This window comes from Phalangium opilio, unplaced genomic scaffold, assembly GCF_054372755.1.
Source record: "Phalangium opilio isolate 3A_F unplaced genomic scaffold, DU_Popi_V2 ptg000082l_1, whole genome shotgun sequence".
Lineage (NCBI taxonomy): Eukaryota > Metazoa > Arthropoda > Arachnida > Opiliones > Phalangiidae > Phalangium > Phalangium opilio.
The window spans coordinates 9,835,331-9,849,997 of NW_028324189.1; the positions used below are offsets into that span (position 1 = coordinate 9,835,331).

General features: G+C 37.3%; 1 long non-coding RNA gene across 1 annotated transcript in view; it reads left to right on the forward strand.

Moving 5' to 3' along the window:
* Nucleotides 1-14,667, forward strand: part of LOC149651490 (uncharacterized) — a 140,904-nt gene that overhangs the window by 43,724 nt on the left and 82,513 nt on the right. The window contains exon 5 of the long non-coding RNA XR_016371242.1: nucleotides 12,582-12,888. This is a non-coding gene — a long non-coding RNA (uncharacterized LOC149651490). The remainder of the gene's footprint in view (nucleotides 1-12,581; nucleotides 12,889-14,667) is intronic.

Consider the following 14,667-nt stretch of genomic DNA (forward strand, 5'->3'; position numbering starts at 1 on the left):
TACTTGAAAGCTCGTTGAAGTCTATCCTCAAGTAATGAAAGGGTATATAGATAACCCCCAAGACCCTTTTGTGTTCATATCCGACAGATGATAGGGTCCGAAGGTTTTTTTAGATTTCGTATAAAAGGAATAGGGGGTGCTTTTCTTCAATTTATACTAACCGACCGCCAATGTAGCATACTGGACCATGGCCTTTTGCAAAGAAAATATATGTATGTACTTCCTTGTATCGTTTCCGAAAACGAAAATGTTTTGACAAGTACCACCGTTCCAAAGATCGGAACTAATTCGGCGTGAATCGTACACTATCAGCAAATCACTATGAAACTCTATTGAAAGGTTATACCGGGTGCCGTTACTATTCCCCTAATTCTACATAAACGCAACTTCGGTGTGGTAACTATAGGATAAAAGATACAAATTGAATTTTATTTCAGTGTAAACCAAGCGTGAGTTTTTGTTGCGTTTTCAAGAGTAGGTTAAACTGAAGTAACATTATGAAACCATTAATCTTTTATTGTATTTTGTTAGTAAGTTACTATGAAAGCCATTATCACGAGGGATAACACGTATTCAATGTGCAGAGATTCTGATAGTGATTATCTCCTCTCATTATCGTTTTTAACGTGGATAAGCATTATACATAGTTTACAGACTAGAAGGATTCATACCAATAACACGAGGAGGCCCGGCTTTAGACTCACCCAATGAGTTAGGCCTCCTTGTGTAAAACCTGAAGCCTGGCCTCCCTGTGTAAATGGTATGAATCCTCCAAGTCTGTAAACTATGTATTGAATGTAATTTTAGTTAGGTAAAGTTATGTTTAGGCAATATTCGAACCGTTTTTAACTTTAGTTTAATTCATTTTTACGAGTTAGGCTTAGATATTAGTTTGTTGTATGTACCAATGGCTTATTAATCTTTTATACACTAACCCCCGTACCGGTTACGTTTGAAGTTAATAAATAGGAGATCCACTTCATTCCAAAAGAAGTAAAAAGTTGGTCTAGAATTCCACTTTCTCTATAGGTTTTTTTGTGTGTTGAGATAGAAATTGAAAGTAGGATTGTGTAGAAAAAAAATACCCGCACACACAACAAAAAAAACCTTGCATTTCTTATGGATATTTGCTTGAGCGCTGCTCCGTGGAAAAAGGTCCCATACCTACCATATCATACCCTACCCTACAATACCGTGAATCAAGTTTTTACGATGAATTTATACGCTTTAGCTACCTACTGAATCATTCTTTACAAGGTGTATGAAATAACAAAATTGACAAACAGTATTTTGCCTTTGTTTATAATTATGAAAATAGGGGATTCGCAAAGGTCAGTTTTCACAATTTCGTGAAAGTAACTAAGGCGTTCAGTGAGGAAAACCTATGACACGTACTTTTACATAACTAAGATTTTTGGTATGTGCGCTGAACGACCGTCGACAAAAACAGTAAAAAGTCGTGGAAAAACAAGCTGTGAGGTTCTTCTCAAACAATTTTACAAATTATAATATTTTCTACAACCAAATAACGTAGCTGTAGTTGAGTGTTACCAATGATGTATTTTAAGTATAATTTAAACGCGTAATGTGGGATGCGCGTGTCAAGGTCTGATGCTTTTATTACCGAGCCCTAATTACAATAGACTTTAAATTAAATAAGTTAAATACCGCTCCCTTAATTTTCCCCGAAAAAAAAAATATTAATTTTTAACTTTATATTATTCAAATTTAGTCTTTAAAATTAAATTGACGTTATCCCCGCTTTGACCGCCAATTAAATTTCGCGGCATATTCCGTCCTTTAATTTATCTGTTTTTAAAACGTAATTGGGGATTTTAATAAATCATTTTCAGTGATTCATTCAATCGTGAATTAATCAAATCTCATCTTGAATATTAGCGGGTTTTAATTGCCGATACGTTCTATAGTAATTAGCGGACTAAGCGGCGGTCGTGGGGAATGGAATAAATTCACGTGATTGTAGATCCGGAAGGATTTTTGGGGATGGTTCCTATATGATTCCTTCAAGCGTGGAGCAAAACGAACTTCGGACTCAGAGACACCTTGCTTTGTTACGCTTCAATCGTTATTTAGGTCTAATTGATAAGAAAAAACAGTCGGAAAAAAAGGTTTAAAAAATATATATTCTTTCCTAGAATTTCGCGGCGTGTTTACTATTTTATATATTTCTTTTTTTCTTGGTAAGATAGGGGTGATATGAGGGAAACGCGGCGAGATTTCACCGGAACTAATACCTCCCTTCCCTTATAACTTCTGAAATCGTTGAGATACTTGGGGCGAATGGTACAAGGTACTATTTTCGTTTTCCACCAAATTATTAGAACATGTTATCTTTGTCAAATAGGTATAGTATACAGTACGACATAACTTGTTGGGAGTTTTATTAGACAATCGAATCCTGAATAACTTGATGAACACGCGGGCTTGTAAAAAATGCTTTTTGGAATGTGATTTTGACTCGACTGGGTTAGGCAGTAATTGGATCAGAATGTAAATTATGCATTGTGTTCCCATAAAAAGGCCGAGGGTAAATATAGGTCCAATGCACAGTGGGATGTTTTTGAATGTTCTGTACTTCTATGACATATTGACCTAAGGCACACCGTTTACCAGCTATTTGTGATTGTTTTGAGTGTTTTATGTATGATCCCTTAATTAAATTGGCATTTTCTTTCAGTTTCTTACTTAAATTTAAGGGGGCCTTTCGTAAAACACTCAAATCATAACTCGTAAATGGTGTCACTTAGGTCTTGGGTCAAAATGTCACAGACCTAACATGTTAGACTCAAAAATCGCTTCATTATACCTCGATCCTAAACACATGTAGCTATTAATATTACTTAATCTTTTGTTAATGCTTGTTCAATTACACAGTTTGGTATTTGTATGTTTATAAATTTCGGAACCTCTATCAATATATGATAAATTTTATCGTATTTTCTATCAAAAACCTTCATTATTATATTCATTGAGTTTATATAGGTAGAAGAATTGGAGAAAAAAAATATATATCGGAATATAACTACGTGTTTAATAAAAAGGGGTAAGATTTATCTTATCTACTTGATATTCATGACTGTATCTTGGCTACCGGTCATCCATCCACGCGTTTTATTTTCGTTATGGCAATACCCAAGGGTCTATAGCTAAAACACTTTGAATATAAAATCAGCGGAACCCTCACGTTCTCGTACAACTGTCAAAGTACCCATGAAATATCGTGGGAGTACAGGAGAAAAATTTTATCTTGGCCAAAATCCCCTACACATCTTGGCCAAAATCCCCTACACGTATATTGTTATCGATGAGAAGCCCATCATTTGGAGTAAATACATTTGATCATAAGTTTATAAGATACGTTCCATAAGTTTGACATTTTGTGTACTTCGTAATGCTAGAGACTTACAGCTCGAGGTAACTAGTTTGAGAACGACAAGCGAGAATTGGGTACTACACTCGGTTAATTTTGCAGGACTCCATCTAGGTCCTATTTAGTCTGAACTAAGCCTTTGACAGCGCCAAAACCATGCCTCGCTTTACCTCGAATCTATGACGTTTCACCTACATCAATCACTTCATGACAAGTTGTCAGTAACCAGTGACAAACATACCTTATGAACGTATGATTTGACCAAACATAATTGATCTTTGGACGGTATTATTATTTGCGATAAATTTTCGTATTTAATGATTAACTCGAAATTAGTGAACATCTATCGCAGCATTTTTGCGGAAAGTTTGAATTTTTTACTATCGCGACACCAAAAACTCGAACCAACGTTGTCCAACCGTGACAACGTATTTTTTTATCCTTCCTTTGGGTCCCAGTGGAAGTTAAGTTTGGTTTGGGAATAAGCGTATCTTAGTAGCAGCAGCACCCAGGCTTCAATTTGATTCCAATAATTTTACGTATTCAAGTCGCGTCGCCATGGACCCTTTCGTGACAAGATATTAGGCAAAAGGGTGGCCGGGTGGGGGAGGAAGGCATTCTAGGCACGAAACGAAAGCCCGCGTGCCAGGTTAACCGTAACGACAACTTAAAACCTCGACTAAAACTAAACAATCGGAATGTTTTTTTATATTCGTTTTTTTCCCTAGCTAAATCTCATGTTTTTGGTATTGAATTTGTCGTTAGGCTTAATGTGTTTGGACGATTTGTTTTGAACGCATTTAATTTTGAACTTTTCAATTCATTTCAAGAGTTAAATTTGATCGACTAATTTATATGTTTAAAAGAAGCGGGAATTCAACACATATTGACATTTTTGAAATTACTTAATACATTTCGCAAATCCAATTTTGCGCGCTTTTTCTAATCCCAAATCCAATTTTGTGCGCTTTTTGTTCTGCCAAATCCATTACTTCACACTTTTCATGCTCCCAAATCCAATTTTGTGCTCTTTTTGTACTCCCAAATCCAATTTTGTGCTCTTTTTGTACTCCCAAATCCAATTTTGTGCGCTTTTTGTTCTGCCAAATCCATTACATCACACTTTTCATGCTCCCAAATCCATATTTCTGCGCAATTTTTGTACTCATCACTGGGAAAAACATTATTTTCGAGATTCCAACATAGTTTTAAAATTCTTTCAATGAATAACCCTAATTCCAGCAAAGGTCATATGATTTTTATAAATTTGAACAAAACAACGAGATTAAGCTTATAACCATAATTTATTAGCTTGATTTTTGGTGCGGCTCCTTTTAGCCCAGGGTTGAGAGCCATGCAGAGAGGAGGTTTAGAGCTCAAGGTGTAGGATTACCCCCGCCGCTTACTCGGGTTTCGGTTGGGCAACGTTATCTGTAATATGATCGGACTGCTCTTCCTCCATCCCAGTTGCATCCCGCCATCATCGTTCACCTTGTTATAGACATCCCAGTGGGCACCAGGGAGAGGTATTACGATACTAATTGGCCCCATTGAGCGACGCCAGCCGGGAGAGCTAGGCAATGAGTGTAGTCAGTCTGAGTCAGTTTTGGTGAAAAAGATAAAATAAATCAAACAACTGTTTTGTAAATTTGAGTATTTGGGTATCAGTTAACGTTGGTCAGTTGCTATTGAAATCAGATTAAGTGCAAATGTTTTTCACAAAAACCAGTCCTTGAGTTCTCTTGACTCCAGGTCATTTCGTACAAAATTCCACTTGAATTCGATTTCTTGTGTTATCAATTGAATTGTCATGATGTTCAACACTTGTAAAAAGAAACACGAATGAGTTGACAGGGTTCGTACGGAACCTGGATAAGTCAGGGATTTAAAACATTTTCCTAAAAGTCAGGGATATGTCCGGGATTTTGTTTGCTATATCAAATCAATCTTCATGCAATGCTAAATATGAGCCAGGTGTGATGAAGTGGGCTCTGGTAAACACCTTAAAATGGCCAGGGATAACGACAAAATTTGCTCAGGAATAACCTGGAAAAGTCAGGGATTTTCAATGTGAAAATTTCGTACGAACCCTGGTTGAGGGAAGGCCTTTTAAAATCAGGTGTACAAATTTTCCTCCACGTGCAGATTTTAAGGAATTAATTGAAATTCTTTGAGCTTAAAATTAATTATTAATTTTTAAAGGTTAACTATTATGACGACGTGTGGCGGGCGAGTTTGAGGAAAACCGCGCTGTTAATTTCGTAATAATTTTTTTCTTTTGTTTAACACAGTGTGTTCGGGGGTGACAAAATCTTTAGTCCGCGTGTGATGTGGAATATTTTATTTATTTTTTTTTTAAAGTTTCCAATTGTATTTTTTATTTTATTATTTCCTTTTTTATATATATACGTTTTACTGTTTTCAAGTCGCGTATAGTTTCAGTCCCATTATTGTTAAAAGAGCACGTTTGAGGAAAGATTGTCTTTCAAATATTTTCTTTGGGATTTTCCTGTATAAAAATTCTCTCTTTCGAGAACAATAGATTATTTCTTCTCTCTCCCTAATTTCCGAGGTTTAAAGTTTAAAATTTCGTTAGGCCTTTACTCGTTTCTCCGTCCCCCCCCCTCGCGTCTATTGGCGCAACTATAAGGAATGTAACACGTGTTTTAGTAATTTGTTTCAACTTTGACCTTTTGTTATTGTCTACGCTTTATGACCTGATGTTATGACAAAGATCTTAAGAAGTTAAAAACACCCTTGAACTTTTTTAAATGGACTTTTGTTAAGTATTTTCTTCGCAAATTTTCCTGTTGTCTTTCACGAAGGTCAAATTGGGGTCAATGTGTTTGGAGTTATTGGTTCCATGAGCTTACGCGTTAGGGTGTATCAATTTATTGCCATATTTTGACACCATGTTTAATGGATCTAAGGGGAAAGTGGCGCTAGTTACCTAAACAAAAACAAGCCGGTGCATGCCATAATGCGCGTTTTTGTAACCAAATTTAAAATTTCCTTCTACTACCTTTAAGATTGAAGTACACAGGCATAAGCCTTAAAAATATAAAGGACAATGGTTGCTATGCACACCATAAATCACGTATTTCTGCCCTTTACATTATATATAAGAAAAAAAAATATTTGAAACCTTGTAAAACTTTTCCGAAGAAAACTCATTAGTCCATGACTATCCAACAAGAAAATTTCAAGGAGGGAGGGGGAAACTGACTAAAAGACCTCGACTTTAAAGTTTAAACTAAACCTCACTTTCAAAAAAATTGCCTGAAAATTGAAAAAATAAGATTTTCGGAATAATATCGCGTGACTTGGCCATTATGATTACGTTACCAGAAAAATTACCAAAATCTCTATACTATTTCAATAGAGAAAAACGGTTTGAAATTAATTTTTCATCCATTATAAACCTAGGGGATTTGAAATCAAGTAGAAAGTAAACACTGGGGAATAATATATTTCTAAAAACTTCCGAAGTGTATTATATCTATATCCTATAGTGATGGTACCTCCGCCATAGAGTAATGGAAAAAGTGTCCAATATCACATTAGGATCGGCGATAATTCGACACCAATCCCCTGCCATATGAGAGATGTAATTCGAGATCCAATCTCTCTCTCTTTTCCCAGAAGTAGATAACCATGAAAATATACGATAAATTTTGAACTGATCAGAAATTTATTTATTAAGATTTAAGAGATCGGCAAGTCTTAGGTTATTTCCCTCTCGCCAAGATTCAACGCCAGACTGAGCTAGCTTACTCGCACTACTTCTTGACGGAATTGAAACAACCCTCCTGCGCGTTTGCTTCTCAGCAGGAATTAATGGATTAGTGTCTTCTACCCCGGACTTTAACTTCGTATTTATCTACTTTAGGCTTCATTTTTTTTTTATTTGTACTTTGAGAGGAATTTTTAGAACCTTGTGACAACGAATTTAACTGATATCTTTAGGATATGTCCTATCCATCCATCTTTAATCTACCTACCCATCACTTTGCGTTGTTAACTCTTGGTGAGCTGAGCGCCGAACACGACAGGGCGAATTTAGGCTTAGCTTTAGGCCTAACGCGAGCGGTGATCCATTTCTAATGGCATCACTTGGAAAGGGGGCCGTCCAGAATCAGTAGAGAAGCCCATTCATTATAAAGGTTAGCTGGAGATGTCGAGAGAGAGAGAGAGTGTCGCTGTACGGCCGACCTCGCCGAGTCAACTTTACTTCCTTCCTATTGAAAATGCCTTTGCCATTCTTGCTTGGGTCGATAATCCTAGGGCTCTCAAACCTCAACTCGGAATCTCAGAATCTGGAGCAAAGTTGCACGCGGCAAATATCGAGGGGATATTTATTACTCGACTTAAATCATATTAGCAAGGGGCTAATCACTCTCAGATTTAAGTGTGGTACTTTGTATAATGAGAAAAACGTTTTAGACTTAAGAATGACTCGGTTGAAGTGCCGTTGTTATTATCCATTAAACATGGTGGCCCTTGACCTATCCTAATTCTAGCCCCATTGCACTCTCCAACTGGATCGATATATAAATGGATGGAAACTTCCTCTTAATAAGTCCGTCTCAATTTTAGTCTACATTTAGTTAAATCATCACCCTTACAAGCAAGGGTTCACTTTGAATTCGCTGAACTACGTTCATCCTTCATCTCTCTCTCTCTCTCTCTCTCTCTCTCTCTCTCTCTCTCTCTCTCTCTCTCTCTCTCTCTCTCTCTCTCTCTCTCTCTCTCTCTCTCTCTCTCTCTCTCTCTCTCGGGACATCGATCGATGTAGTAGTGTCCTCCTAAAGTTTCCTCTTTGATGGCTCCCCGGTTAGAATCCACCACACGCCCCTTTCTTGACAGCTTTGGTACCATAGCATCCCATGGTACCTTTCGTGAGTTATTCAGGTTCCACTGATATTTTTATGGTACCCGTGTCATCTTGACTTACAAACACCTTTCTTTGACCTTTTGTTTGGAAAAACACCAGGATATCTGGCAAGGATGTGACCCCGTGACCTTGGTGGGGTATGTTTTTCTTTAAAATTGAAGCCAAGATAGTATCAGTAAGATTATCACCGTGCCCAATTTGCGCTAGCTACTTTTGGGGACACTATATGGATCAATGGCCTTTATATTCTTTTGTGCTGATTTTTTCTTTACTACGGCTATTTTTACTCATATGTTCCCAACCCATGTTTTTCAATCAAACCCATACCTTCTCGTCGTGGGCGTTTCGCGTTAGTTAACTGTCAACGAAGTGTTTTTGCTTTCTCAGTACCGGACTGTTGGAGTTAGGGTACCAGCCTGAACTTTCATTCAACTTTATTTTTGAAAAATAAAGTCCCCTTACTTGACCTGAGATATTTTGTTATTCGCCGAGTACCATATATTCGTTTTGTGTGATGGGAGAAAACGAAAACAGGTATTGAAGATTTTTGAAGGGTAATATTCGTTCTTTTTTATTTGGTACAAGTAACTAAGCACACAATTACTTCGAAGTTAATGAATAAATTTATGATAATACCCATTATGTGGCATCCACTGATTTTAGCTATAAAATTGTCCAAAACACTTACTGTAGTAACGCTACATTTTTTAAGCCTTTGCAAAAAAAATGAACAAAACTAAATTTCGCAAGAATTATCTAGCAGACGACACTAGTATCTTTCTGTATGTCTGTAAAAAAAATGTAAGGGAGAAGACCACTAGATTCTCACGCGTTAAATTTAATTGCACGGTATGTAGACCAACAGTCTGTTTTGAAATATCCCCAAGTAACTTTGTCCTTATTAAAATTGTCGACTGCTAAAAGTCGCCCTCGCCCATGGTGTAGCTAAGGCTTCCCAACAATTTAGGATGGAGAAGTCAGAACTAAAAAGAAAAAAAAGAAATAATTGTTCTTGGAAAAATATTATCTCATTAAATTAAATGGCCTAGCTGTCTTTGATAAATGTAAGAAACTTCAGAGCCTGTAGTAAGAGATATCCTCTCTGTTATATGTACATTTATGGATATTTTTATTTATTTATTATAATAGGGTTCGTAACTTCGTATATACTTTACTACTGAATAACGACGCATGCGCCGTGTACTTTAAATAACAACGTATAGCGTGGGATGTTTGTTTTTTTATATTTTTATGGGTCTGCTTATATTTACTCTTTAATTAATATAGTAAGAACGGGTTTTTCAAATTAGATTTTATAGATTTTATCGTTTCTTTTAAATATTAATTTTTTTATTTATGTTTATGTTCGTTGATTTTTTTAATTTATTTATTTATTAATCATTAAGATGCGATTCGAAACCCCCCCCCCTTTTACTCGAAACTTACGGACCAAATAAGGGGTTATTAGATCGTAATTCGACTGCTCTGTCGTCTGCTATAGACAAGTCTCTAACCTAACCTAACTTCCAAGTTCCACCTTCACGCAAAAAAAGTCCATAAATTCTCACCCACAAGTGACCGCCCTGACCACCTTGAAGTATTATTTGAAAGATAAGATTGGGCCGTGAGAAAGTCGATAAGAAGTGAGCTTAAAATGTAGACTGTTTCGATTTCAAACCAGCGCCGTTTCAGCCCTTTACTTTAGCACGCGCTTTTTAACATTATGTTAAGGTACATCCGAAAAGTTACGGGCTAGTTTCAACGAAACACACTCGAGTGCCACCGTTTTCGGTAGATAAAGAAAAAAACATTCGTTTTTGACATGGTCTAAGGCGGGTTCAAATGATTGTTATTTTCATTGTTAAATGTCTGGAACTAATTTAGTTCTCTTTTCAAATCATCCGAATGCATTTTTTTTTCCTCGCGTTCTTTTTTTGCATTTTGGTTGTATCAGGTTACACTGGAGCTACACCGGAATAGTCGCACGCGAAAATCGGGTAATTTATTCGAGTACACTTACTGAACCCATGCATGTCCCGTTTATACACTCGTGTTACACTAATAATCTTATAGGGATAACAAGGAGAGCTGCTTATGTCATGCCTAATTTACCTCACGACGTATTATAGGGATATGATACTCGATATGACCAAAACGAAAGGGGTCGGATAATTGTCTGATTTTTTTTTCTTCTCTATAATGCCAGGCGCGATAAAACTTCTGTTCAGTTTGAATCAGTTCCTGATTAACTTGGCTTAGAGAGGATCTAACTGCATTAAAATAAAAGGCCGACTTCCAACGAACTGAAAACCGAGCATAGAGACTAACCATGAAGCGGTCGTCCTGATTTTCGAAGCCCCGCTGGGTCAAAAGTTGGAAGGGTTCTCGCTAACTGAAAGCCGTGCAATGTGGTTCTAGCGAACTGAAGATGAACAATAGAAATCCTTTTAAATTTATTTCCTCTCGAATTTTTGCTTTCCCCTGAAGGAAATTCTCTATTGCGTATCTTCAGTTCGCTAGAACCACATTGCACGGCTTTCAATTTAACTATCCGATCCCTTGGTTTGTTAGACTGCATCCGTGTACCCAGGAATTTTTTTTTTTTTTTAATTTCACCACGAATTTACAATATTTGGAATGCTGGACTGTGACTTCAGTTTAGGCTTAATTTTATTGTAAATTCGTCTTGAAAAAAATAATCATTGTATAATATTAAAAGCTATATTTATTATCTTTAAAAAAATAAACTATATACCTCTACAAGCGAAAATATATAATATATGAGAAATTCGAAAGTCGTGAGGTCGAAAAAAAATCCTAATAGGTAATTTTTGTCCCTTGGTTGGTGATTATAGGTTTTGGTTTTTTTTTTTTTTTGGCGATATACTTTAAGCTCTCTGTTTTTAGTTGGACCATGATATATGATACGTAGACCCCAAAAAATGCTACCACGTACGCTTGAAATGACCACAAAACATATCCCAAAAAAAACGAAAAACTTTCCCCTGCAGGTTTCGATATGAACTTTGCGGCCTGTCTTTAGAAGTAAATAATTTGAAGTTAAACTTGCTTGAATATTATACGAGTACAGATATATATATATATTTTAGCAAGAAGTGATATCTAGGTTATTAGGGAGAAGGTATAAAATGTCTAAGTATTCGCGCGCCATAGTCCCAGTCTCCCTTTCAAAATACAAGGGGGGGGGCGTAAAAGGAGGCCGGGCTATTTCGCCTCTCCTCAGTCGGAAAATACGTAAATTTCGTCATTCGCGTCGCGCTGACGTGAGTTTTCAAGAACCTATGAGATGCTGGTTGTAATTTAGAGGCGGGGATTAACTCCGGACCTACGTTTGGACTGGAGATAAAGCTGGAAATGTGGTGAATTTATACCTTCTCCCTAGTTAACTAGATATTCCTTCTTGATTTTAGTCCGCGATAATGCTTTATATACTTCGAACGATAAATATAACTTTAGCTATAAGAATATCACGCAGACCTATATACTATACGGCTACGCATATTTTAGTTTTAGAAAATTTGAAATTCCTCCTTTCTCTAGAAGGAAAACGCTATCGTATTACACTTATCGTTACTCTATGCAAATTTTATCCTGAAAAATATGATATTTTTCGAGAGGTCGGTATACGCTACAACTGTAAAAAGGAGGTTCCCTTACAGCTTGGTATCAACAGCGGGGTATAAGACTTCGTCATCCAACTAGCTAGGGACCACGCTAGCCCAAGTTGGTATCTTGATCTTTTCGTCTCGTGTGTCGGTGATTGAGGCTAAAATGAGATGAACGAAGCTAGCTGGCGGAGAATTTTCTCGCCCTCGTAACTCCTAATTCCCTTACCCCATCGGAGGGAGACGTGACATCCGTAATTGGGTAGAGAGAAGACTAGCTTCTCCAATCTCTTAGAATCCCTCGCATCCTTTAGAAGAGATGCTGTAGGGAAAGGGGGAAAAAGATGGCTGGCTGGCTCTCCAGACTTCCCTAGTTCTGACCACGCGGTCAATTCCCGTAATAACAACAGTGGTTAAGGGAGTCGTTATCCAATCTTCTTTTCTTCTCTCTCTCTCCTTCGCTTCTCCTCTAGCTAGACACGTTACGTATATCGTAAAGTGGGCTTTTCCTGGCGGTACGCTCTCTCTTTCTCTCTCTCCTTCTCTCTCACTGCCTTGCTGCCAATATTTTTCTCACATATTTGGGAAGAAAATTGCTCTCTTCGTCGGCGAAAATTAGCCCCAAGATTACAAATAAACGGTTCTCTCCTATATCTTTTTCGTTTCGTAGGGGATCCCGAGGTTTTGCCCGTAAAGAGACGGACGGACGGCCCCGACCGACCGCCAGATTGGGACAGACTACGTCCCGAGAGCCACGGATGAAAGTGCCGTTCCGTTCCGTTATTTTCCCAAGGATCTGTCCGTCTCTCCGAGATGCGGATGGATGGATCACAGGATCAAGGATTCTAAGAGGCTGAGGCGCAGCCGGAGAACGTATCGAAGTGTGCGCGACTCTGAATCTGAAATCGCGTCTAGCTTCGAATAATGGGAAAAGATTTCTCATTTCTACCAGACCTTCATTCATTCAAAATGCATGGGTATGTCTTTCTTTTGGTTATATATGCGTGAATGTGAGATCGAGAAATTCAATTGAATTTCTGATTTAACGTCTTAAAATGGGCACATGCCTTTCACGTAATGTAATTACTAGTTTTTAAATAAGAATATTTATTAGGCTCATCGACAGTTTTATAGTTGAAATCACCCTGCAGTTACGATTTCTATTTACCATTTTATTTATAAAATTATAAGTCAACGTAGCAAATAGCTCGTATCGTCGATTGAATCAGTCTATACTGGTTGACATTGACCGAAAGATATTTATTTAACGATAGGCTACTTGTTAAGGAAAATATCTTGGAGGAAGCTTCGTTTTGAACCCGGAGACTATACTACCTCCAAACAACATAACATGATCATCCGGCTATTGTTATGTTCGGTTACCTTTTGTGTGTGTGTGCTTTGGGGGTTAGCAGAGGGGGTGTAAAAAAGGCATTGCCCGCGTTTTATCACGTTAAGGGGCGCGAGCGATTTTAGGAGGGAAACATCCATTCTATCACGATCTCCACAGGGGTATACCTGGGGTCAAAATTTGGTGGCCCTTTTGGCCCGGAAACTACGTGAAACTATATATAACCTCTGCATGAGAAAAACCTTCTACCTTCTGCTGACTTCTGGCAGGCTGACTCCATAGCTACCGGTCTTTAACATTTCATCAAAATGTTTCTTGTGAATATATATCCTATTTTATTTAATATAATTTGATCGGGGGCCCCAATTTTTGGGATGATAACACGCCCTCTTCCATGAAAAGAAAATTAATTGGATGGAGGGAACATGTATGTATATTTCCCCTACATCTTTAACGAGGGGGAAAAAACAAACCATGGTGGAGGGGAGGGGTATTTGTTGAAAACGAAACCTTAATTAGATTTTAATTAGATTACCTTACCTCGTTGCATCTTGGAAAGTGAATTATTTTTTTCTTCTTCTTCTTCTTCTTCTTCTTCTTCTTTCGCGGTTGGTTTCTTAACTTTTTTTTAAAGAGATCTCCCCCCTTTTAATTAGAAATTAGTAATTAGATCTTTTGGTAATTATAAGAAAAAGGTAATTAATATAGTATGGGAATTGACACAGGATCTTTTGCGTCTTTCTGGGATTAAGTTTTAATTGTATTTATTTTATTATTGAATACAAATTTTTGACGATTTCCAGGTTGTTTTATAGGGATTTAACTTATAAGAAGGAAGGGGGTATTGACACCACAATGTGACCACCGTAGCTAGGTAGCCCTGGGTAAAAATGTTTTTTTTTTCTTTTTAGTGCAATATTTTTCCTTTACCGAAATCGTGTTCTAAAACAATGGGGCGAGCTATAAGAGAAAAAGAAAATTTCCATTGGCATGTTATTTAGTTCGATGCCTTTTAAATTTTTCAACGCTGTCATCTGCAAGTTTTTTTTCTTTCGTTAGGCTTAGATAACCACGACCTTTAACCCCCCTCTCCCTCCCGTTTTTAGACGTGTTTTCTAATTCTTTTATATATCATTCCGATACGCTCAACGATCGTACCTAGCACCCTTTTACCTGTAGATAAAATATCATGTTGGTTTCCGGTTAACACAGGATATTCGATAAGGGTTTCTTATACTTGAGGATTGTTGAATTTACAGGGTGATTCTGATTATTCTGCAGCCATAAATTAACGGGGATCATGTTTTTGGACTAACGACTTTGAGTTGAAAATGTAGCGTCTATCTCCATTTTGCCGTCAGGGTCCCTGTTTTCGAGTTATGATTTGTCCAGTGTATTAGGGATT